The sequence below is a fragment of the Neodiprion fabricii genome, chromosome 3 (assembly GCF_021155785.1).
Source record: "Neodiprion fabricii isolate iyNeoFabr1 chromosome 3, iyNeoFabr1.1, whole genome shotgun sequence".
Classification (NCBI taxonomy): Eukaryota; Metazoa; Arthropoda; class Insecta; order Hymenoptera; family Diprionidae; genus Neodiprion; species Neodiprion fabricii.
In genome coordinates this window covers 23,336,658-23,360,736 of record NC_060241.1, presented here as the reverse complement: position 1 = coordinate 23,360,736, position 24,079 = coordinate 23,336,658, and the positions used below count along the sequence as shown (strand labels likewise).

At 41.3% G+C, this 24,079-nt stretch overlaps 1 protein-coding gene and 1 long non-coding RNA gene across 4 annotated transcripts in view; one reads left to right on the top strand and one right to left on the bottom strand.

Moving 5' to 3' along the window:
* Positions 1-24,079, top strand: part of LOC124179099 (tachykinin-like peptides receptor 99D) — a 127,232-nt gene that overhangs the window by 11,808 nt on the left and 91,345 nt on the right. The window lies entirely within an intron of this gene.
* Positions 1-24,079, bottom strand: part of LOC124179102 — a 94,771-nt gene that overhangs the window by 40,136 nt on the left and 30,556 nt on the right. The window lies entirely within an intron of this gene.

Sequence of the window (24,079 nt, the reverse complement as noted above, 5' to 3'; positions counted from 1 at the left end):
AATTATCAGGGGGACTGGATACAAATCCCATTAATAACCTTTCCGACCATAATTCTCACGTGTAAACCGTTTCAAAACGTCCCTGACCGACCACCCAGATGGAAAATTTTGAAATTATGAAATTATTTTGCTTTTCTCGCATGAAAAAAAAGTGAGTCTGTTTGAACCAGCGATGTTCTGCTCGTGTCCAATGACGAAGCAGCGCGTGATAATTTGGCAAACATTTGAATGACTAAACGAACTTGGCAAGCGAAGTTCCGTCATAATAGTACCTCCACGTCACGCTGTTATCGCCACAAGCTTTTGACCCGAATTTTTCATTTTTCGTAGCATTATCTTTCGCCCAAAAAGCACACGCGTTTTTCCGATTTTTCACCCCGGACCGTCGATTATTTATGACGAAGGAAATGGTCCGTGCGCTTCGTGAGGGTTGAACACCGAGGGATCTTTTTACTTAGAAAAACCAAAATACATTTTCCATTTTCTTATACGCGTTTAACAAACATTCATAATTCCCAAAGTACACATTTCATCTTAACCCTGGTTGAATGTTGGCTTATAATTTATGTTAGTTGCCGAGATGGAAGATGAGGTAAAACTTCACCCTACTTGAAGGAAGTCGAAACTTTTTTGGTCGGATAAGCGGTACTACGTACATAGGTATAATTTCTTCAGGAGAGGTTGAAATATTTGTATGCAGTAAACACATGGAAATTATACGTACAAAATCATGTCTAATCTCTTGCATCGTCTTGCCACATGTACAGGTATTAAATTAACAGATAATTTCTCGTTATGTATACAAAGTATAAACAGTCATTCGGAAATTATTTGTGCGCGAGTAGAAAAATTATTCATCCAAGCACAGAGTAAATTTGTTCAAGCGAGCGACGTACCGATTATACATAAATCTTGAATTTCTTTCTTTTTTTTTTTTTTTCCTTCCATAAAACATTACCTTCAGTGCAGACAAAGCGCTTGGCCGACGCGTAAGTTTTTTTTGGCTATAGTTAGGAATTCGCGATGGATTTCAACTTGAAATTAATCAATTTAGTTCGACGTTGTTAAAGCGGGCAGAACTGATTCGTTAAGTCTACCGTGACCTTAACAATCTCTTCTGAAAATAACGACCCTCTCTGTAGGAATCCGAGGTTGGCAGTTTTTCTACGTAGGTTACTCTGTACACATCGTTTTAGTGGGCAAAATCCAACCCTTAATTAACTGCTTAAGCTTGTGGCCGGATCCCGTCCCAACTTCTACAAAACTTGGTACCTTCGGGCTGAACGTCTGTTCGAAATCCGTATAACCCGACGATTAGCACCAGGCATTCTCAATTAGTAGCTAAACGCTTATCGCTGAGTTTGGATAATATCGAATCGAATCGAATTTGCAACTCGGAGGCTGATACCCGGGTGCGCGTATTCTCGATAAAAATGAAATCGGGAGATATTTTAGGAAATTTAATACAAGCCGCACGTAGGCGAGGCATAAAAAAAAAGCTTCCAACAAACTTTTCCTCCTTTCAGCCAGTAAAAGTGTCCGGTTGCGTTGAAGTTGCCGTCCGAACGGAAACAAGAAGTTGCACGGGTGGCCATTAATCTCAACGCCATGACAAACGCCGCAAGGAAAGTGTGAACGACATTCTCCGTACTGAAACTTATCCCCGAGGCTGACAAGTAGCAAGACAAAGCACACTCCGGAGCCGCGATGAACCCAGCTGGACTTTGTATGCCGGGTTGATTGAAAACTCGAGCAATCCAATCGGCGGGAAAAATTCGGCCGAGTCTAATAATAAGCGGCGATAGGAATTCTAGATTACAGTCATTCGCGAGTATCGTTCATGAATATGGATCGATGAAATGGCGGCAAAGATTTGGCGCGCGGGCCGTCTTCTCATAAATAAAGAAAGAAGAATAAGAAAGACTAGCAGGAGAAGAAAATTTTCATATTCGATTGTCTCCCACCCGTTGCACCAACGATCGGTCGGGGACAGTTGTAGCGAAATTCGGCCCTGATCGAGGAATTTCTGCGAACAATCAGGGATTCAATATTACTGGTACAGAGAATTTCCAGAGGATACCGAGTTTCGATTCAGCCAAAGCAATGAATAACAACGGAAGCTAGATACCTACTCCGGATATTAGCGGCGTCTGCATTTCCACCCGCAATTCGCCTCGATTATACAAATAAATCTACGATCGTAACCGCAGGCACGCATCCCCTTCGCGTAACGCGGTGAGCGTATAATTATCGAACGATTATGCCCGGAAACAACAAAAATTGGTGGTTGATATATTGTTTTTATAAATTATAGTTGAAGGCCAATGTTCGGGGGGCCGGGTAAAAATTTAGCAAGACCGGAAAATAAAACGGTGGCAATATCAAATTTTCGTAACCGCGAATTTGAAAGTGCGATAAGTTGTAATATGCAAAAAACGTTGAAATGTAAAAAGGTCACGGCATAGAATTTTTACGCTTCTTAAATTCTAATATATAGATTATCGGGTCCCCGAAAATTCGATACGATAATCCTTATATTTTTTCTCTTTCTACATTTTCGCTCGCACTCATCAAGCGTCAAACCGTCAAGCTTTAATTTTGACGATCGAGCTTTACAGGAATTTCGCTATCGTTTTGGCATCCGTAATTAACGAATACTGCATCTTTAATGGATTTCACACCGGGTATTTTTCCCGCGAGCAGAATTTTTTTATGTATCCACATTAAGGTAGTCGAACGATAAAAATACAAATTGACGGCACAGGGGTTGGTATTTCTAACAAGGAGAGAAATCATGCGATGGTTACGACGATATTTATTGTTAAACTATAAAAGGCTGTAAGCTACCATTCGCAGAATTTATGCTTAAAAAAATCGATCTGATTACGAGCGATGGATACGAGCAGTGATAATAAACCCCAGACACGATTGTGCGATTGTCAAATTTATCGTCAAAATTAAGGTGACATAATGCTGAGAGCGGCACAAAAGCCCCTCATCTCCATCGAGATGCGCGATTCGTCCTATATGGACGGAATACATAACGAGGTGGTTGGTTCTTACGATTTACACTGACTCACGAGTTTCCCGATGAACTTTGGGGAGCTCCTAAAATCGGACTTGACGCGATATTGGGAACCTTCAATCCGGCGAATGGAAAAATAAAATCGTGCTAACAAGTAAATAAAAAACCACAGCAGAACCGAGAAGTGAATTTGAAGGTAGTTCAATTCAGATATTAAAATTTTATTAGGTACTTCGTTTCAATGACTTGCTGAAATTTGAAGCAGTGTTCAGATCCGCAATAAAAAATTGTCTTTTCTGCGACTGATGGAAACAGTGACGGAAATAAATATCAAGTACACAAGTATATTTCGCGTGTCCTGACACCGAGTGACGTCGTTCATAAATCGATCGTTGAAACGTCGAAGTTGTCGTCGATTAGCATGAATTTCCCGGTGGGTTATTTTCGAACCGGGTAGTAAATTTCCCGTTTTATATATAGCGTTGCCGAATTACAGCGAGCCATATCGTAACGTGGTTAAAGCTAGGAAACTCTGCGGAAAGCCTAAGCACCAGAAGGAGATAACGGAATCATTTGCGGTAGATTAGACCGTGACGGGGAGGGTGATTTTCACATAATTTTCTTATACCAGCAGCAGACGTGCGCCGAATTTTGTTTCCTTAAATATTCACATCGGCGCAAGAACTCCGTATTTACTGCCATTGCAGATTAAAGATTCATCGCAATGACGTAAAACGATTTCAGTGTAAAGGCAGAAAACTACATATTTTAATTAGGTAATCAGTATTCGGAAATAGTACAGGACTCAATCGACGTTCCTGAAACTTGATGAGAAAGACACCTTCAGTCTAGTGACGATTTGGGGTAAAAATTTTCGATAAATCACCTCAAGTTTTTGCCTCAAACTCTTATATTTCTCGTTTGTAAGGCAAAGAACATTTCGAAATTTGATATTCACGGCTGTATGGAATATAAATAGATCTCAGTGTCTCTGTTTGAATTAAATTCGAATTCGGTAGAATTTTAATTACTCGTTGTTCTAATGATTTTCAACAAATGCCTAAATCCCTCGATCAACGTCACTCTTGATCATTCGCCAAATATAGAGTCTCTGTTTCAATGACCGAATGTTGTGCAGCATATAACGTCGACTGGAGTGTGCTAATCATTGGGAACAAATATTGAGGAAGCAGGAGCGATCGCTGGGAAGGAAGCTCAGTTTGCCTGTGTGGGTGTGTGTGTTTGTGTTACTCAAACGGAATCCTATGTTAGCATTGCACAGTAGACCAATCGATTTGTATCGCTGGCGGCTAAAGGTGACGTATATACACAGTAATCGTGTTAATGAAATTCTTCCGAAATCCGCATCCTTTTCGCCGTATGCGATTAAAAATTAAATGACTTTTAATACATGGTAACAAGTCAGCGATACGAATAAAGTTTCTTATTCCAATCATCAACAACAACGACAACAACAACATTGAAGACACGATGACAATTTTTGTTACAAGACAAAATTGAGAAGAAAAATGATTGTGAATTTACTACACATTTACTTTACAAAAGAGGTGTAAATTTACAAACTCAGTCCAGCAACGTAAATTACTATGCATATGTCTGAAATTTACAATGAAAATTTTTCATTTTACTAAAATTTGTAGAAAAAACACAAAAAAAAGTAATTTCATTTCACTAAATTTTGTAGCAAATTTATTGTGTTCGTAAATCGAATGCACAGTAAATGTATGGTGAATTCATTGTTCCGCATCCTAATGAAACTTCCAATGCAGTGTAAGAAGTTTCATGCAGAAATTTTCAACAGTGTACGTATTCCGATCTCTCAATTGTCTTACAGGGTACCGTAAACGAGTATTCGGGAAAATTTTTATACCCCACATACCGAAAGCCTGAATCCTGAAATTCGATTTATACGTCAAAAGAACCACGTTCACTGTCGATAATAAAACCTCGACCGAATCTGCATGCTCCCCGTTCATCAAAGTTATCCAACGATAGCTCGCTAATACCTTTAACCGGTCTGGTTGAAGCTCGCCACCGCTTCGAATTCACCTGATGCTAACCAGCTTGTAGACTCACCGCGGTACGCATACGCGCAAACACACGCAAACACACATGCGGACGAAAATCCATTTCTGGGCAAATATCTGGAGGCGCAAGATGCGCTTCGCCGAAGGCGTCGTCGCTCAAGTATTAGCCTCGTTTTGCTTGGATAATAAGGTTTATCACCAGCACCCACTCACTCTCGGGTATAATATCCACGTCTTGGGTAAACCGGGTCTAACCGTGGGTCGAAGCGCAGCGCTAAAGGCGTCGCAGATTTTCCGTGTCGGTTATCACAGCGACTATCTGGTCTGCGCTGTCGCAAATCGGTTTTCAAAACATTTTCATCTTGGGTATTCGATGGGTCGTTTACCCAGAAAAAAAGTGAAATAATCTCGCGACGAAGCTTTCGGACGAATACAGGGAGAAATGACGAGGAAGGTATGCCAGGTCGATCTGTCAGATTTGATTTATTTTTTGTAGTACGTTATGGCAGATTGAAAACTAATCGTAAAGGACACGTATTGATTTTTATCTGCTATTAAACACTTTAAGGGAGTCAAACCACCCTCCAAAGTAAGCAATGTCAAGGGGTCATTTGGCAATTTTTGTTGTTTTTGTCGTTTAATTGAGAAAATTATATTTTTCATTTCTCGTTATGAGAAAACTTTTCGAGTTGGATTGGACGAGAAATATTACTTTCTTGTGGGTGAAACTGCCAGATCGCTCTTTGACTTGCCTCCTCAAAGTGTTTAATGGCAAATGGAAAAAGTAAAAAAAAAAAAAAAAAGTGGCGCATAGTTTTCGATCTACTAGAACATGTTAGGAAAGAAATCGATTCCAAGAAATTGACCTGGGATACCTTCTTTGTAAAAGATGGTACTTTTATTTATTAATTCGTCTCGGGGTGTGGGAATCAGGTGTGAAATTTTTTCGAATAACTTTCGAGTAATCTTCGAAAGCCTCGCCAAGAAAATCGCGCGTTTATTTGGAGGGTATAAACTTAGATACTTCTAGACGGCTTTAATTCGGTTAGGATATTACTAACGATAAAAGCGATTCAGCTTGTACGCGCTGGGACTTCAGACGCAGACCGTACATCTGACGATGAGATAGAAAGAAGGTTCATTGATCGATTATTGTTTTGAAATTTCATAAAACTTTGCCAACTTGCAGAAACTGCAGCTGCTCAGAAAGAATCGAGTGTTTAACTTTGTGAAAACCCCTGAGGTTAACAGTAAGTAAAGAAATACTGTACAGATAAAGCAGCAATTGTTTGAGTACGATATTGTCGTTGGCGGAAAAAATTATGGAATCGCATTCGTGAGTACGGCGTAGGTACAGAAACATATTTATTCCTACTGTCTGAATTCGAGCATATTGCATATGATACAAAGCATAAACAGATTTTTATTTTTTGTTTGTTTTTTATTCAGTAGTCAATTCAACATTGCTATTTGTCGATCGCAATCAATATCGATGTATGTTCTGAAATCAAATATAAACGATACCAACGCAATGAAACAAAAAAAGTATTTCACTGAATACACAGAGAATAAATATATAGCCTTCCCAATAAAATTAGGCGTAGTAGAATAAAATGGAAGGAAGCTACTAGAATGTTTAACCACGAAGCGATTTGAAACTCAACTTTTCCATACAATTCATATATTTTCAATTTTCGTATTATTGAAGAGATCTTTGCAGCTTAAGAATATATTGAACCTGTCCCGTAATAAAATTAATAAAAAATATTTATTTACCACTGCAGTCCGTGTCTAATCGAGAATGTATTATTTATCTTTTCATCGTTCAAGTTACCGTGAACAGTAACGAGGATAAAGACCGGTTTTCACAAATTCTCAACTAAAATGGCGCTTCCCCGGTTAACTCGGAGAGAATGCCTCAAGTTCTTTAATAATGCGTATATGAAGAGCTAAACCTCCAACTAAGGGAACGGTTGCCGTCATGCGACGACTTCAAAAGCATCTAATTGTCAGACCGCACCCAAGACTGACGAACATCCCATTTTCAAGAGCGATGTATAAATAAGGGCGTTCCTCTGTAGTCGGGATCTAGCCCAGGGGTGGTCCCCTTCCTCCCCCCTGTGCTTTTCGAGTTTCCTTACTTTCTCTACGACGTAACGCAAGAAGTTCAACGGAAGGGGAACCCTTAACGGCGAGAATATTATTTCAATTTTACTTAAACTTCTTCAGACTACATCTTTACAAGTTTCATCCGGTAAGGAAATTGGTCTCGATTATTTCGCGTCAAGGAAACGAGTGGATAGACGAATTTGAGATTGAGGATAGATACGCTCGTGTTACGAGAAAAACAAATATCAAGTGGTAATGTATACGTGTTTTTTTTCAAAACCGAACGACCCTTCTGCAAAATTTTACGAGTTCCAATATACTTTTATACCCTGTACCTAGACCTAGGTTCTAGAAAAGAAACTTTCACAGCTATATCCTAAATATTTATAATACAGTTACAATACAAGGAAGAATATCAGCTTATTCAATGGTTTGTATACTTGAAAAGTAAGGCGCGAGTCTGGTGTAGTTGATAAGAAAAGCTATTTCTCTTGCTATTTACGATAAAAATATTGCTATCGTAAACCGGATCGAATCTACGAACCTCTTTACGAGGAAACTCATCGTGTCAAGTCACTCGTATATCGTTGAAAAATATATATTTATATAAAACTGCAGAAGAAGAAGAAAAAAACAAGGTTCACAACGCGCTACCGCTCAGTAAATGAGGATAATAAAATCATGTAACAAACTCACCAGTCTTCGACTTTCTTGTATTACAAGTCTGTCGTCCCGGTCGTCTTTCTTATCAGTGTCATCGTCGATCACAAAGCACGTTTTATAATGCACTTAATTAAAAGCATGGTACACTGCGCAATGCTGTCAGCTCGAGGGAGTGATATTTATTAGACGGAACAATACACCTTGCTCAGTTTTCAACGCCCCCATTCTGCACGTACCGTGTGATACAAAATCGTCGGGAACCGACGTGTAACCCGGTCTGGCGACGCTGTGACACTGAAGCCGAAGCTTCAGAGAGGGCGAATAACAGTTCGACGATGTAAACAATCCTCAGAGATGGAAAACCGGTAGACTTTAGAATTCGTGGGATTAGCTGTAATCGATATTCTACGGAAACGGCGAGTGCAAAGAGTACATTCGTTCTCATTGTCAGATCGTAGAAACACGGCGATTTTCGTCAAATGTACAACAAAAAATAAATTTCACAACAAATAGAATGATGGAATAAATTATAAATTCTTCGATATTTCTCGAATGTTCTTTGATGTAAGGTCGAGCATCTTTTTATCACATTGAATGGACCAAATCTGATAAATAAATCGGTGACCGGAAAAATATTTATTAACATCACTTTTGTAATGACAATAACGTTCGGATATCTTCAAGTGCAGTCTTGAGACAATAATAATTTGAATTCGAATTCTGCTCCGAGGAAAAAATTTGTCTGGACTTGAATTTATGTGAGAAAAAAAAACATCTTACAGCACTTCGTCAATCTTTTAAACAAGTCTTCCAATGCGCGTATCTATTCAAGTAGCCTATGTTTTTACATGTAAAGCTGCTACCGTTTTGTTTGTCAGAAATTTATTACAATAAGAAGAACAGTTTCACTGTGCAAGAAAGTGATGTTAAAAAAAAGAACTACCAAATCCGCTATAAGGCAGTTCCGAAGGGAAGAAGAGAAATTTCAACTTTTATAATTAAAACGGATCGCACAGCAGCGGCTGGTTCGTAAAACGACGATTCTTGCGATCGACAGATATGATATTTTATGGGTAAAATGTTGGGCGTAACTTGAAAATCCATAGCCGTGCTCGTAATTGAATATTTATTATTTGTTATTTCTTCTTATCGGCCAACTCACGTTTCAATCACATTTACAATCGTTTTAAAAATACGAAATCGCGTAAATTGAATTAAAAACTGATCTCGACGATCGCTTCCCCGTTTCGACGATCAATCATTGCGGTTGACGAGGAGAAAATTTTACGGAAACAAAATATTGGGGTCATATTTCACGGCGCATTTCGCCAGTCGGCTCTCCGATATCGGTGACTTCTTCGGTCGCAATAACAAATCTTTCGCTTATCGGACCAGCGAAAGCTGCGGAGCTCAATCTGAGCATTCGGCAGTCGGGTATCGAGAAAGAAATACGGCCGGCGAACAACAATGGCGGACTATTGTTGTTTTGTTTATCGCGCTCTCGAGCTGAATAGGACTTTCGAGTCTCCAATGGTTGACCGGAGAGGAGAAATATGACGATTGGGACAAGCGAATGGCGCATCACTATACCCATAACGTAGCGGAAATATCGCGGGCTGAAAGACGGAGGTATAAGAGTAAGTATCTGTACTTTTATACTCGGTATCAATTTGCGCAAATGGCGCAGACTCGTAGGGAAATAAAGTTAAGGTATTCCTTCCACGAACGCGAATATTTTACAATTTACTGATTTTTGTCTACAACAAAGTACAAATAGATCTCTATGAACTAGAAAAAGTTCAAGCCAAGCTAACGAATATTTATCTAAAAATTACGACTTTAAAAACCGTTCAATTTATACGGCGCTTTATGAAGATGAAATGCTAGCCACAGTTCGATCGAATAATTTATACACCGATTTAAAATAGGAATGATAAGACTTGGTAAAATGTTACAAGCAGAAGAATTTTTGTAACCGTGACTTTTTAGGGGTTACGTTTGGTAATATAATTCATGAGAAATTTTCGATTCTATCTTGTCATTAGGTGCAATGATTCGTTATAACTTACGAATGATTGAGAAGCGGCTGTACTTATACCCCGCACAAAATACTGCCCTCTGCTCAAGGAATATCTCAAAGAGGAGGTTTTACTCAAAACTGCAAGAAAAAAGGGACACATCGCGTTTTTTGGTAAAATATACTTCGTAAAATGTAGATTCTACTGTATAATCAGCGAAAACCACTGTGTACAGAGTAAAACCTGCCACATTTATAGTAAAAACTATAGTTGACATCGGTATTTCTTATAAAAAACCTCGATGTGTCTCCCTTTTTCTATAGTTTTCAGTAAAATCTGCTAATTTTCTTCTCTCCGTGTATGCGCAGTCGTTTTACTCTCACGGGTTGGATCCTTTATTTTTTTGGGGTTAAACTTTGGGCGTATTGTTCACCACTCAAACGTCTGAATCAGTACGTTAAAAACATGTTCAATTCTATTTCCGTACTACAACATATCGCAGGAATAAAAGAATCGGCGTGCGAGTTAACAGTGAGCGTGTACAGACGCAAACAAGGACCCCCATCCTCTAAAAAAATTTTGTCACTGCTGGAATATAACTCTTGCTAAAATATTAATTTCATACACGGTAGCACACTGAAAATTAATGGACGGTTACACTTTCTCTGCCTCTCCTTGCGTGCTGCTGCGAGCCTTTTGACACGGTCTCGTTAATAACTCTTGTGCATTTCCTGAAACAAAGATAGCGCAGTTTCTGTACGAGTTTTCCCTCAGCTAGGCAAATGTCATAAGAAATACGGTGCCGGTTGTCGGGGAGCCGGAGACCACGTTTCTCCACTCTGGATCCTCGTATTCAAATCTGCGCGACCTTACAACCCAGGCACCGTTATTGTGCCCGTGGCAGAATTTCGAAGCGCAAACACTGAGCGAGAGCTTGATAAGGAAAGAAAAAAAAATGTAACATCACAGCAGCTGAGAAAATTGCTAAAGGTAAATGATATATGTGGAAAAATCTTTGGCTCCGATCGATCAAACGACCACGTATGAGGAATCGACGCCATCGTATTTCACGTGTGAAAGCTCAAATTAGGTTTGTCGTCACCGAAACGGAGGTCAGCGAGCTAAGTCTCGATCAGAAAATCCAGGACGGTTGGACGTTTCTGATCCAAGATTAAAGCGTCAAAATGATGAGGAGATAACTTCTCCCCGAGGGTACGGAATGCATAGATAATTTGTCGTGATTCCCCAAGAGATGACGCAATGCCTACCTACGTCAGACGAGTGACGAAGCATCGCGGTTGTCTCGTCACGACGGCGAAAGACGATTAACGTTCGCTAAACTGTAATTATTCGATCAACGCCTGGTGAATTTCTCTTTGCATTCTCATGTTTACCCTCACAGCTTTGTCAAAGTGTATAAATAACAAATTTCCGTTTACTCTGACGAAAACCGGACCCCTCTCAAGTCTCTCGGAATTGCGAAAATGTCGAGGAGCCAGCGTGATTCGATGCCCCGTTTCGGGAGGATAAAAAACGTTCACTGCTTTTCTACACAAACTTTCCTCGAAGTAAAAATTCTGCCTCTTCGGGCGTATTCGTCGCCTGAAAAAGTGCAGGCAGAGAAGGCGTTGATTCGATTTAATAATAATAATTCGCTCCACCAACTCTCAGACGTATGTATTAAGCATCCTATAATATTGTCTCGAGTTATCACGCAAATCCCAAGCCGACATCGAGCCCCAATATTTGTTCCACTGCACTGTAGTGAGATTCTGATATACTATGGAAAGTTTTGTGACAGGGGATTCGAAGTCACCGTGGATCAAGAGACGGTAATTACACGAACAAGCTAAAGTCAGTCAAGCTGCGTATAGGTATGGAGCAATAACGGCGTCCCTCGGGAGCTGCCTCGTCCGTGATTAAATGTCAAAGGCGATACGATTCGGCGTCGGAGTATGCTAAGAAATACCTCACTCATAGTCAGCCGTCGGTATATCTGGGCGAAATCCGTACGCTGTGGAAATATCTCGGGTGGGTTTAGAGAGCTCGGAAAGAGTAACGAGCCCATTGATCTCCTCCGACCATCGAAAACAACGGACTTGAAACTCGGGTACGCAACGTCAATCCGTTCAGATTCAGTCGCGGGGTTTTCCCCGGGGTGTCCAGATACCAAAATTGGTACCAGCCGTTACAGCGAGAAAAAGGGGAAAAACGGCAAGAAAGTGAGAAAGAAAGAGCGGACAAGGGATGCTGGTTTGGAAAGAGACACGGATCCCATAATCTCATCAAGTCTTTCGCGACGATCCTTCACTTCCGGCACTCAGTGCCTGTCACAGATTGACGGCGAACGGCGCGAGATCGGGGTTGGAAATTACGAACGCCTGAAAATTCTTTAGTCGCCGGGTATAATGAATAAAAATATGAAGAATCGTCGGTGAATGGACCCGACGAATTTCCGATCAATTTGCTGGGCAATCGTGGTATAAATACCTTTCTGGAAATCAGCCGTCATTCGACTATTTGGATTTAATCAAATCCCCGGTAGGTACGCTTCGAAAGTGATTACGGCGGACCGGAAGAAGCTCATGGCTGGATTCCTCGATTTTCTCAATCGGAATAATTGATTCCGTTAGAATTAAACATTTGACTTGGTATTTCGACAATTGTACCTCTTTGAGCAATTCTTGAGCAAAGTTTCATCCGTCGATTGCAGACCGTGTCGAAACATAAGCTTCCTTCCTTACGTATATTAATGAAAAAGGCACGTTGACAAATCACTCGCTTTCTATCATCACGATCAAAAGGGCTTGTGATATTAATTTTGCATCGTATTTCAGGTGGTAAAATTTATGGTGGATAGAAATGATCCGAAAATGCCGTTCGATCGAATACTTAATTGACAACGCTGAAACTAGCATGTAATAGTCAGCAGCCAACGCAGGTGAAAAGGTTCCAGGGGATGACGAAGCAATGGAACTGAACAGGATTATTCAGGGAACTCTTTCGAATTTCCTGCTTAATATTTTATCGTTTCCTCACTCCCCGAAAATCTTCCGGACTTATTACCAGCTAATTTCAGCGTCATACTTAATTGCGACAATTATTGTTGAGGTGACGAATGAATCAGGGAAATAGATCTTGAAAGAAGACGGATGTGTGTGTGATATCGTTACCATCGACTTCACTGCACGGGAAATCGATATAAACTGTACGTACTTTGATTTGGAAAACGGGATCCCAGCGTCGCGCACGCTGGCAAAATCAGTACACAAATGAAATTTCTGCTGAGCCATATAAGGGTTCGTTTGTGCGAGAAGCATTGCTGAGGCTTGAGTGAATTTAATGCGGTAAAAAGACTGCGTTGTTTGCCTCGACCGATCCTTTCCCGTCCCGACAAGCCACAATCTGAAACGTTTTTCATACGGGACTCTCCCGGTTGATTTGAATATCAAAGGGAAAAGGTTTCCTGCCTGAAAAGCGCAGAAGCTGATATGCGGACTGTATATGTAGACGCGTAAACGTATTAAAAAGCTGGCATTATGATTTCGCGTATAAATTCGTGAGAAGAACACAGAATTTTTGCGAAAAAAATTCCCACAAAATTACACAGCTGGTAAATACAAGTCTATTGCGGATTTTCAAAGAGCTTTATACAGCTGAGGAAAAATATAGTGATTCGCTAATTATGATCAATTTATAATAAGAATAATTAATTACAATCCCAGCTGTACAAGGATTGAATATAGCCAGAAACGTTAACGTGTCTTAAATTTTATAAAATAAACATTTCACCAACGGATTTTTCCTGAAAATCCAAGGCCGTATATTATTTCTTGTATGTATGCGAAAAAGATGTTTCTTGGTAAGCTCTTTCGCCATGCGGAAAACGCCCGGACTGTTTGTCCGACACCAGATGCTCGAATGCACGTGAAGCAAGCGCTTTATTTGACCGACGGTGATCTCGGCCCATTCTCCGGAAGGTTCTGCTTTCCTTGAAAGAAGAGATTATCATCAAACGAAACCCAATACGGATATAGACTCGCGACGTAACATCGAGCACAGCGTAATAAACGATTTTAATCGGATCAGTCCTGAATCGGATTTGCCCAACGCTTTTTGAGGCCTTCGCTATCAAGTAACGTTCTGCGGAACCTAAAATTCAAAGATCGTTGTGGAAAATATATCAGGGGGGGGGGGGGGGGGGATGACGTATTTGCTTGCAGTACAATCTGCGTCAGTCACGTCTCTTAGTTTTTTTTTTTTTTTGCCGCTTTCACTTACGCCTCATACCCGAAGAATATGAATGATTTGCGTTACCTGCCAGGTGAATACTAATATTCTCAGGGTCGTGGGAGCCTCTAAAGCTTCGACGTGGTCTTCCGGATGCCGCAGAGCGCGAGGTCATCTCGCCTCTGGAATCTCGCGAAATCCAATTTTCTATATCCGGCATTCCTGCACTGGGTATACATATATCCGCGGACTTTTTCTCGCCGATCCGCAGATACACCGAAGCCGTCGATGCAGCCCGAGCGAGTAACGACAGGGTCAGGACCATTGGTTGGAAATAAAATCGAAGCGTCTAATCGCGGGCTGTCTGAATCCTCGCTGATCCCTTCGAAACCGTTTCATTCCGAGTCCTTGGAGTTTTGTTGCGCCTTTGAATAACCGCGAGGGCTGAAAGAGGAGCTCTGAGAAGGATCGATGGAAAAGAAATATAGGAGTTGAAAGGAGTTTGTGTTTCCATTAAAGCGATGAGGAGATGAATTCAAGAGCCTCGGTGCGAGTCCGAATTCCGTTTCGTGCAGCCGTTGTTCGTCGACTTTGCCCGGCATCTGCGTACAACTGCTTCTGATGCTGGGGATTAAAAGGTTCGAGCCGACTTCGATCGAATCTGACGTCTGAACTCAGGACTGTACAATGAAGGGTGGCAGCTTCGGAACGAAGTGAGAAAAAATTATCGACTTTGTTACGCGAGACGAAGGAACCCTGGGCTGGTGGTCAAAATTTTCACCAACGTCGTAACCCCCCGAAAAGCTCTGGAACGAGGTTTAAAGGTGAAAAACTAGAGTATTAAACTCATCCGAAAATTGTCAAACTTGTTGATAATTGTTATTCGTAGCCGGATTTCTATCAAATCTAACTGAAAACAAATTGCCGCATTAGCAATTATGTTCATCGTTTCCTGACATCGGTCGGCATCTACGGCTAATCGTACGAAAGTCGCAGCCTATATTTAGGCACAGGTTGGATAAAGGCTAGATCGAAAGGGCTTCAACGAAGTCGCACTGTAATTTTACAACACCGTAATGACATTTTTATCAGCGCCATGTCAGTCGTATGGTAACGCTACGGATTACTGACACTTTTCGGATATGCCTCGAAGCCGAGATTTGGTTTTCGCGGGTGACGTTGGACCCCCGTAACTTATCGGGGAAACACACTTCACCCGAATTGCTCAACCGCCGAATAATCAGGTAACCCACGCCTGTACAGCTGCTGGAAAATTGATATTCCATCAAAGGGAAACTCCGGAATATCCATATATGTATTACGTTACGTAAAGGACATTCCGTTACATGTTAAGTCACGGCGTGCGAATTCTACGACAAAATCTCCTGGTCTCAGCCGCTTCGTGTCGCAAGGAAAAATTTCCAAACACGAGTCTGTAGACGTAATTCCTTGTCTGACGAGTTACTTGTCTTTGTTGAGAATTGAGGCTGTAACAATGGTCCGAGATGTAAAGTAGACACAATTTCGCTTTTCCGTCATCCTCGGATCGATCAGCGAGCGTAAATCCGCCTAACGTCCCTCACCGAATCGCGCAACCGACTGTACAGAGTAAATAAAGTTGACAAACACGAATTCTCCGGCATTTTTCCTTTTGTTTCGTTCCGTACAATATGAAGAATATTTTACTCCGAATTCGGAATTATTCCGAGCTTCGCGTAATTCGATTACAAGAGTCCGACGTCACGCTGACGTTGAATAGCGTGTTCTGAGGTATTTCGTTAATGGCTAAATTTGGCGACAACATTTCGCGCTTTGTAAACCGCATGCCGTAAGTCCGGCACGTTTCCGCGCTTACGGCACGCGCTTTTTTACTCGCCTTTACAATTTTAATGAGTAACAAGCTTGCGTGCTCCTGCATGCGCTGCGGTACCGGTACACCTTTTATCGACTGCATGACGTAAGCAGTCTCACCGCGTAGTTTAATCTAATATAAGCGGTCAAAAATATCCCACGTAAAAACCACACGACCCGATAATGAGGTCTTGCTCAACGCCTTCTTTGACCGGCGATGTTGCAGCAGCGGAAACTTTTCATCGATATTCTCCTTCGTTCATAATAAATATCGACAGTTCTAGCCCCGGAAATAAAGCCTCTTGAACAAGTAATTTCAGTCGTTGATTCCTTGTTTTCAAGTAAATATGTTACGTACTTTTCCGGCACATTTGAAGCAACGATTAATTTAATTACCGAGCCTCCTCACTCCACGCTATCTAAATGAGTAAATTGTCGTTCATGATCCGTCGTCGTTAATGATTCTGCAGAGTCAACGAAGACGAGATGTGAAGAGAGAACGCGAATACATGATCCGTTCGATGACAGGACGAATGATCTCACCGAGTATATAATACGTTACGTGTAAACGCGGCCCTTGACGCCAGATGCTGTAACAGACTCTTTGACGATTCGTGACAGTGATTCGGTAGTTGTCATCGGCGAACTCTCATCAATTGAAACACCCGTCGCCATGGTGTGGAGTTCGGGGCTCCGACCCCTGCGTCCCTGGAATCACTAATGAGACAAGGTGCCAGCCGCACAGACACTTGGGAAATTTGGTTCGATTGCGGGACGATCGCATCGCAATAAAAAGGGTGCCGAATTCGGTCGGTTCAATCCGCGGTTTGCAAAGAATTCAGAACCCCCGTCACCGCAACAATCAATGCCGTTATTGAGCAAAGCAGAACGTAATTCAACCCAGCTTGATTACATCCATCCGTGATAAGTGCGAGTTCAGAGGCGTAATTTTGAATGGTTCAAATCTCCTTTCAATGCCCGATTCTGGGATGTTGTTAGAATTTTGATTGAGAGATTTTCCTGGCACACTTCACGAGTTTGCGTTATACCTTTGTCTGATTTCAGACTAAGGTATAATTGTTTTCCCCCGTTCGCCGTACACCGAGAAAGCAATTTATAATGTGGAAAGGCAAATGTCCAGTCTTGGATACTTTGAGCAATCGCTCTTCCGAGAGTAAAACACTACGCGTACAGTACCGTCGGTTGACAGTGAATAATGTCCATTTGGTGTTGTCGAAACGTTTACTTTATCACCGAGAAATCCTAAGCGAAAAAACAAGATTTTCAATGCAAACTTCACGTATCGCTTCACCTCTTGAACGGCCAATCAGCACGGGAAAAAATGCGAGTCTAACATTATTCGATGCGCTACAGCATATCACAGAATTACACCTCAACTCTTTCTACTTCCTTTGTCGGTCACTATTCGAATCAGTGCAATCGATCACAAAAGATCGAAGCTTTCCGCAGTTAATCTTTCACGTCGTAACCATCCTCTGCTTGTCCATTCATCGTCATCAATATCATCATCATTAGCTCCAGTCCTTGAGGCCCATCACCCAGCTCAGGTACCGTATAATCACTAACCATTAACCGTCCCGCCAAATCTTTGTAGCGAAACATCGCGTTCCCATCAAGTTCGCTAGAATTCATCGCCAGGTCCCTTTTCACCCTGTCACAAATTGATAGCAAATAAATTAGGGTTCTGTGAAAGTGTATCGATTCATTACGAACCGCGCTGTGCCACGTGGCTAAGCCGGGCAGTAACTTCTTCTTCAACAAACCACCCGATAAGTTCAGATACCGCCAGTGCCTGCAACCCTTCCGGGAAAGTGGAGAAGCTAGTCTTCTCCTAAGGAACCGTGACTTCGACTCAAACTTCGCAGTCCCCCCATCCCTGACGACCACTTTGGCGGAGATGGAGGTGACTGAATGAATCTCACCACTCCAAGGTTCTCCGGCCAACTTCACCTCCCAGAGAAGCATTGGAGAACAGCGATAAAAAAAACCCTTTGCCGAGTCTCGCCCTTATTAAGGGAGTCATACCGGGGCCTGATTGCTCCGTGAATCCTACCGATTTTCAGAAACACCTTTGAGACGCGGTCGATCGTTAAAGGTGTTCGCGTTCGAACCGAAGATGAGACGGTCATATTCGAAGGGTAAGATTCGCAGCTCTGTTTCATGCTCGGTGAAAGAGGTACGAATAATTTTATACGTAGATAACGAGGTTCAGGCTCTTCGATGCACGTGTTGTCAATGTGAAAAAAATTTTTACAAACAGTTCAAACACAAGAAGCTACGGTAGAAAATTTTAGACAAGTTTGCAGTATTTTTAAAAGTTACGTAACTTCGTAAATTCTGCCGTATCCCTCAATTTGCCGAATGTTTACAATGACTCCTGATTGTTATTTTACTAAAAGTCATTTTACGGAAAATAAATTCATCACTGATTTAAGTAAATAAAGCTACTGATCCGTTGCTTGTATGGATCTGCACTTACCTGAATCTTGTTGTTCTTTCGACCGACGAGACACTGTAATTCGACTAGATCGGGGTTTTATTACCAGTTGTCACTCTCAATCAATATCGAAGTCGGTAATAGCTAACGAGACTATACTGTATATACCTTATGACCACATAAAATTCACAGATGAACCGCAGTCGAGTTTCCTGCACTTCAAAGTTTACTCACACAACCGGGTTTACTTAGATGTAATGGAGCCTTCATGCGGTAAATGTGTACGCACCTGTATACTATGCATGTATATATAATATATATGTATGTATATAATATATATATATATAATATGTACCTTCATGATTAGCATACGCTTGCCATTATAAATCTATTACTGTACCAACTTTATCGAATTAGTTCATGCAGGTAAATTACGCAGCTGAGTGCTGAGAGCCTCAGAGCTTCGATGTTAATTTAAAATATTTGGCACTTGCCTAGTCGCGGAATGATAAAATGGGCGAAAGAACAAATTGATGCAATGAAAAATTGATCGTTGCAAGTAGGTAGGGATAATTTTTATTTTCGGTAGGTTTTTATGGATGTTCGACACGCACTTTTCAATCCATGAACTGACTAAATGAAACCGAGGGATGAATTATTTTTGGCGATTTAATTACACGGACAGCGGTCGAGTGATAAAGATGAAAAAAAAGTAATAATGAAACTAATTTATGTTCATAACGTAGGCATTAAATCGCGTTCGTATTTAGGAGAATGATAAAGCGTGGCCCGGTGCGGCGAATCAGGACAGATAACGCGATATAATTTGATATTTAATGTCTCGTAAATTCAAATTTTACACTTTATAACATATACAACGTATACATATAATTATATATATATATATATACGCTTTATCATATATATATATATTTTACCATAAAGATTAAGGGCTGAAAAAGAAATACACGTAAACCGGTCACGTCGGCTATACTCACGGCTCGCCAAAGAGCCAGATGTTTCGATTCACCTCGACTACCGTTATTACACGTAAAATTTTTTTCATATAATAACTAAGATAACTTGCTACACCCCGTTGGCCTGAATAATCATTCCACCGGATGGATCGCATTCGGATGGTTTTTCATTCTGAAATATTTTAATTGGCCACGGTTACATTGCCGTGGATACTCCAGCATTTTCAAATAGGAGCGCAGACGTCGGAAATAGAAAAAAGTATCTCGTCCCACGGGAGAATCTCTATTGAATTATCCGCTTCCGCGTGCCTTTTACTCAGTAATAGACAGCTGTCTATTTTATTTGTGGTAACAGGCGGCACTTTCGAACGGTTCAAGCGCCCAAATCCAAGAAAGATATTCCAGCGCGACGTGTCTGTTTTACTTTTTTTGCTCAAGTAGGCATTCCTGCGGGTTAAAATAGACATTTCGCAAAGATAAGGCAGGATGAAAAAATGAGTCTGTAAAACGTTAGATTCAATCTGAAATCTCCTGACATTCATCCACCCGCATGGTTTACATCCGTACGCGAATGAAAAAAAGGAAATTCCGTAAGGGTGTAAAAATTTCGTTGATCAATAGACACCCTAATGCATTACACATGCATGTATTATGTGGAGTATAATGATCTGAGAGAAAGGGAGAAATTTAGACGGCTGCAAGGAGGATTCGTATACGTAACAAGATTCATAAAAATTTTGTCCGGCATGCGGTGTGTTTGTTTGTTCATACTAATGCACTTCCCCTGTTTCCTCGGCGGCAACTCCCTTCAGGCTTCATCCCCACGTCACGTCACAGAGCCTGTCAACGACTCGGAGAGCAGGGATCGCCCTATCCGTGGTACATATAACGCCGGTAAGAATCTCGCCTTATAACCTCTGTCGCAAGACACGCGAAAAGGTGTGCTACCCCCTTTATCGCGGTAATCTAGCCAGCCACGTTATCTACGAAAGCCCGCAAATCCACCATGTTTTCGCCACCTGAGCGTGTAGCTGAGAACATCGGGATCAACGCGCGTTATGCCGAAACAGTTTACAAGGAAACATGGAGGGTCGTAATCTCACAGGCTCGCGATTGATCGTCCGAGCATTTGAACAACGAGCTTTAGCGAAGAGCTTGCGGAGACTTTAAAGCGCATAGGGGAAATTTGATCCTGGGATAGACACGGCCAAGCAGCAGCTTTTTTATCAATCTTTGAAAACTGCACTCGAGGTTCCATCCGCTTATACGCGGAGTTTTAAAAGTAGGTATGCGCTACACTAAGCAGGGTAAAATGATGGATAAACAGACGTATAAAATCCGTTAAGATGCCGGCGGTGCTTTACACGCCTCTGGGGATTCAATTTTATGCGCGCGGATCCTCTTCCACCCACGTAATATGTATTCGTATGTAATACACGTGTACATTATACGTATAGAGGTGTTTAGTCACAACTTAGTTGGATAGTTAAGGACGCGTAAAATCAAGCTGTCAAGTTCTCCTCCTGCGATATGCAAGGCATATGTTATTTTTCTTACACGCGCACGCACTCGCACACAAGTAGAACAACGAACGTACGATATTAGCGCGACGTTAGAGTCGCGTTGCGATGCAAAACTCACGACACTGAAACATTAATATGTCATTCCGCATTTTACATTCTTCAAGAAGTTATTGCGTTAAATTTTTAGGGAAAGAAACACGGCCTATTTCGTTTATCGCGATTTATCTCCGACGAAAGAGCGACAAGAAATGTACCGCTCCGTCTAATGCGCTCAAGGAGCTATTTATAGGATTATTTCCGGGCGAAAATTTCCACGAGCCATTTCGATTCCTCGATATTAATGCCGTACATTCTGACTGAATTTGAAGTTACACAAAATTGGGTGAAAAAGTAACCGACAAAGTTTCACGTCTTGCCGTTTGCACGTCTCTACGAATCCTAGAATGTATTTTTTGTATGTAGTACTTGCTTTGAATCTTCGAGAATTATCCACCCTTGAGGCGTGAACTTGGAACAAAGGCTTTTCGAATTCCGTACAATCATCCGAAATTACTCAAAGTTATTTAAATTCATTTGAAGTCTCGCAGCCACGTGTAAAGCGTGTAATACGGATCCGCCAGTTGAATTTTCTCGAGTATTTCGAAGTCTCCTCAGGTCGCAAAGTCATTTTAAGTGAGGCTCACAGTCAAATTGTACAATTGTACATACCGCTCAGTACAATTCGTTGGATCTCGAAAATAGTTTCGACCCGCTGCTACAAACATATTATAATGGATGTAGAATGTTTCCCGGGATGAAACTGATCACCTGACCGTCAAGACGGTTTTCAGTTTCAACGATATTTGAATGGCTTTAATGCCGGTAAAGCGGCCTGTGCGAATTCCCTCAATATAATTCATACTTTCTTCCAGCAGCTTTCATCAGCCGTTACATGCGTATTTAACATGACGAAAATTTTTCCCGATTATTCACCACCCAGAAAATACGGGAGCGAAGTAGCGAGTACGAATCAGTCGGCGACCTTGTTTCAATCGAGACAATAATTCACAACGATATTGGGATCTGTTACACGAATGATTTGGGTCGGAGTGTTCCGGGTAGTTATATCCAAGGGACGCCAGACCGCATGGAAATTTACGAGTTGTGCGCCCCTTGAGTAGGGAAATTATTTGCTGATCAGGTAACTTCGATAATTTATAGGTATAACAACTGGATAGGTATGATCATGCTCTGCAAATTCGTAGATATCATAATTTCGGATTTTCAAAGTCTATATACGAAGGTGCTTTGTAGGTGATATTTGCATAATAAATCCTTCGGGCTTTCAGAGTAAATTCACCGTCTCGTATTGAAAAACGATGATAATCCAGCCAAGTTTCGGTCAATAGCCTCGAATGATATTTGCGTACCAAACACCGTAAATCGAAGTTTACAGAGCTTGTTTAATGAAACGCGGTGATATCGTGGCCTGTTACTTGATAAACCCCTTTAATTCTGGCACCCGACGAAGTGTGGATTAATATCGCGACTTCTCTCTCGTATGAAACAAGGGTGACATAATTGCAGAATGCGACTGTTCCAATACAACTTCAGCTCGTGACAGTTGCGGCAGAAGGCGTATTCCAGTTAAACGTATAAATATGTAAACATAGGTATACGTATTACACGTACGCACATATACCGAGGTGCAAACATTTTAGCGAGAAATGAATTTTTACGACAATGGCGATCTATTAAATTTATACATCCATGCAAAAACAGGGGATAAATTTCACCATCAAGGTTTCATAGTCTTTCGGCGATTTTACGAGTTTGACTTTGAGCCGTTCCCTGTTCTACGGTCCGTTCTACGCATCGCGCATATATTATTCGTCAAACGTAAATCTCCTTAGCCATTTTCACATTGCACCTGCATATCGCTACATTGTCGTACGTCGAAAGATTTCTGGTTATTTTTCATATGCGGCAACATTTTTCAGTTTTTATGAGAACATATCTCTGACACGTGTCGTTAGCGCACCCAGTGTTGTAATGTCATAATGTCTACAGAGAGTGAAATAAGCAGAGCACATTGTGAAATTTTCTGCAGAGTGAAATTTACCGCTGCAGTTATGCGTAGTTTTAAGAGAATTGTATTGTCGGTCCTCACCAACCGAGGAAAAAATCTTACTTATTTCAACTATTATCAAAGTCTACGCGGTATTGACGCAAAAGTACCGCAGTTAGCGCGATCATTTTGGATGCAATCCCAAACTACGCTTTTTTGTTTAGTGTAAAAATAACTACGGAAAATGTGTAATTCCAATGAGTATTAATTCGATTACAGGAATAAATTTTTCGACACTGTTATTGAGTAAGATAAAAAACAAATTTCGGTTTATGCGGTGTTTCCACGTCAGTGATACGTAAGCTTTGATAATAGTCAGAATAAGTGTCACTTAACGCGATAGACAAAGACTATCTACGTCATCGTCTTATCCTTAAGCATAAGTACGGAAAAATCTTGCATCTGCAATTTTTATCCGAGACGATGGTAACAAGTCCGCAGCGTCAGCGAATTTTCCTTGAACTACTCGTTACGTTTGGCTGCGAAAACTCTTTTCGTCAAAGGTTGATTTAACTCTCGAGTCAATTTACGGAAGTGCGGCACAATCCTCGACTGATTACAGTTGACTCACGAAAATATTTCCCTTTCCCTGCAAAGCTGGAAAAAGGAGGAAAATGGATCCACGTGCATGGAATTCCATTTCAGCGACCTTGACGACGATTCCTGAGTCACGATTAGCGTACTTGACTACATGGTAAACCGTTCAGCTTGTACGATAATTAAAAGTACTGCACACGCGACGGTTCTCCCTTTACTGCTTCAGCACGAAGGCGACACAGCTTACGAATACAACTTAACTGTCTGGATCTGGCGCGGGGAAGCAGAGTAATTTCAATACCGAACTGAGTGTACGTAGAGGACACCTGAGAATACGGTGGCGGTTTAACAACCGTGCAGAGGTTAATTAAATCGACGTTAGTAGCGCATTCATGATTTATTATGTTGCCTAGAAACTGATCAATACATCAAGTGGAAGGAAGTTGAGCGCGCCTCGCGTATAGAACTGGATGGAAATTGACGTGGACTGTTGTTGAAAATGTTACGGTGTGTTAAGGATTGAGCTGTTATCG